The 2,449-nt window shown below is 29.8% G+C and overlaps 1 protein-coding gene across 2 annotated transcripts in view; it reads left to right on the forward strand.

Moving 5' to 3' along the window:
• The first annotated feature begins 1,187 nt into the window (after positions 1 to 1,187).
• Positions 1,188 to 2,449, forward strand: part of LOC144968918 (uncharacterized) — a 74,598-nt gene continuing 73,336 nt past the window's right edge. The window contains exon 1 of one of the 2 annotated variants that reach the window (XM_078907769.1): positions 1,188 to 1,334. The gene's annotated coding sequence lies outside the window, so the exon portion shown is untranslated. The remainder of the gene's footprint in view (positions 1,335 to 2,449) is intronic. The other variant, XM_078907768.1, reaches the window with a different exon arrangement.

The raw sequence follows: 2,449 nt of genomic DNA on the forward strand, positions 1-2,449 counted from the left end.
TAAGGGCCAAATATACCCGCTTTTATCAAATCAAATTTCCACACAATTTAGGCACAGGTGCATTGTCACGTCCGTCAGCACATTTGACACGTTACAGCACGGATTATCGTGTTTAAAAGAATAGAATCAAGTGACAAAAACATTTCTAGTATAACTATCAATGATTCGACACTAAATGTGATACAGTGCCGGACATGGCAGATCAAAAAGCAAATAGAAAATTATGGCCCATCCACTTTGTCGTCAAAAAAAAAGGGTTGGGGGGGGGGGGGGGAGTTCAATGGCTTACCATAATCCGCCCGCAAACTCGTCCTTCGAATATCGATTGATTAATATGACCCTCGTCTTGTCAAAAAAAAAAAAAAAACCAAGAAAAAAAAAATCTGTACCGGGACTTTGCGCAGATGGATGACTATTTCTCATTAAATTCTCTCTCAATCAGACTATTAACGTTAAACTTCACACATAGTTTTGTGTATTGATACGATTGATCTGGCTGATAGCACCGGTGAGTATCGTATCGAAACAAATACCATCAACACTGCGACCTGGGACAACTACAAAGGTCATTCAATTTATACGTCATGGCACGTGATGATCAAAGTACCAACGATCAGAGCTGCTGGTTTTTAGTTCGGGTGAGTAAATTGGTAACGTAAATAAAATGATAAGAAATTATGAAGTGAGTCGAAAAGCCAGAAGACAATGGGGAGTAAAACCTTTGCGGCGATGGGGACTCGAACCCACTGTTACGACAACTCCGCCTGGCCGCGAGAGGGACGCTCTACAATCGACGCCATCCACCCTCTCAAAGTTTTCATTTTCTATTTTCTTCTGACACTTTTTTACTCACTTCATTTCTTGTTATTACATCAACATAACAACTGCCTGTTCCCCAACTTATCAACAAAGTTTTTCAAAGTTCTCAATCAGCCTTAACTCTAGGCATTTTTGAGGACAATTTTCGGATAATCGTAATAACATTGACATCGTAAACGTTTTCTGATCACATTTAAATTCGCGTGTTTTGTTGTTGTATTGTAACCCGTATGAGCGCAGCAGCGACGGTGGCGGTGGTGTTCGAAAGAGTCGAAGAAGAGGAAGAAGAGACATTTTGGAAACGCTTGAATGGTTTTGGCCTCTTCTTTCAGAACTTGATCAAAATTATAAGCGGCGGAGTTAGCGGTAGTTTTGGGTGAATCCAGCTTAAAGTTAAAGCTGTAGCTATTGTGTCCTCCTGTCATTCTTAATTTTGTTGCTCTACGTGACAACATCAGCAACAACAACAACTATTCTGTGGCTTTATTTGAGGTTGATTATTTTTGTTTTTCGGAGTAAGAGGATTTAGTAATTATTACCAGAGAGATAAATACTTAGATAAATAATAAATAAATAAATAAATTAATAGATAAACACTGTGCATTCTTGTGCGTGTATTGTCATAATTTTGTCAGAGCTTGAGTCCAGTGTTGACAGTTAATATTTTGGTGATTTAATTAGCAATGAATTAAATGAGATAAATTGCTTTAATTCTATATAAATTGCTGCGATCATTACAATTGAGAAATAATACAATTATCATTATTATCAATAATTATAATATTTATATTTATTAATTATTATTATATATTATTATTATTATTATTATATTATTATTATTTATTATTATTATTATTATTATTATTATTATTATATATAATCATCATTATCATCATCATTATCATATTATTATTATTATTATTATTATTATTATTATTATTATTATTATTATTAATTATATTATTATATTATATTATTATTATTATTATTATTATTATTATTATTATTATTATTATATATCATTATTATTACTATTATTAAAATTTTATTATTATTTTGTTTTATTATTATTATTATTATTATTATTATTATTATTATTATTATTATTATTATTATTATTATTATTATTATTATTATTATTATTATTGTCAGTATCATTATTATCATTATTATCATTATTGTTATTATTATTATTATCGTCATCATCATCATCATCATCATCATCATCATCATCGTCATTTAACATCATCATCATCATCATTATTATTCCAATATTATCATCATCACTATTATTCCAATAGTATTATCATCATTATTTGTAGTAGTAGTATTAGGCCTATAACTCTTTCGATATCAGCTGTTTAATATTTCAGATATTATTATTTTTATTGTTTTTATATCTGATATGACTAAATCCAAAATATCCGACCATTTCAAGTATAATGACATTTTATTACACCCGTGACACTTCGTTGGACTTTGTAATTTTTCTTTTCCTCCAACATTTTTGTTTGTTTTATTTTTCTATAACGCATTACTTGTGCAATGTAATTGAGTGAAATCACAATGCGGGGAGAATTTTTTTTTTTTTTAAATTGATAGTTGAAATAAGTTGTATCCAGTAAAATTA

The sequence above is a fragment of the Berghia stephanieae genome, chromosome 3, assembly GCF_034508935.2.
Source record: "Berghia stephanieae isolate SIO BIC M18660-M18661 chromosome 3, UCSD_Bste_1.3, whole genome shotgun sequence".
Classification (NCBI taxonomy): domain Eukaryota; kingdom Metazoa; phylum Mollusca; class Gastropoda; order Nudibranchia; family Aeolidiidae; genus Berghia; species Berghia stephanieae.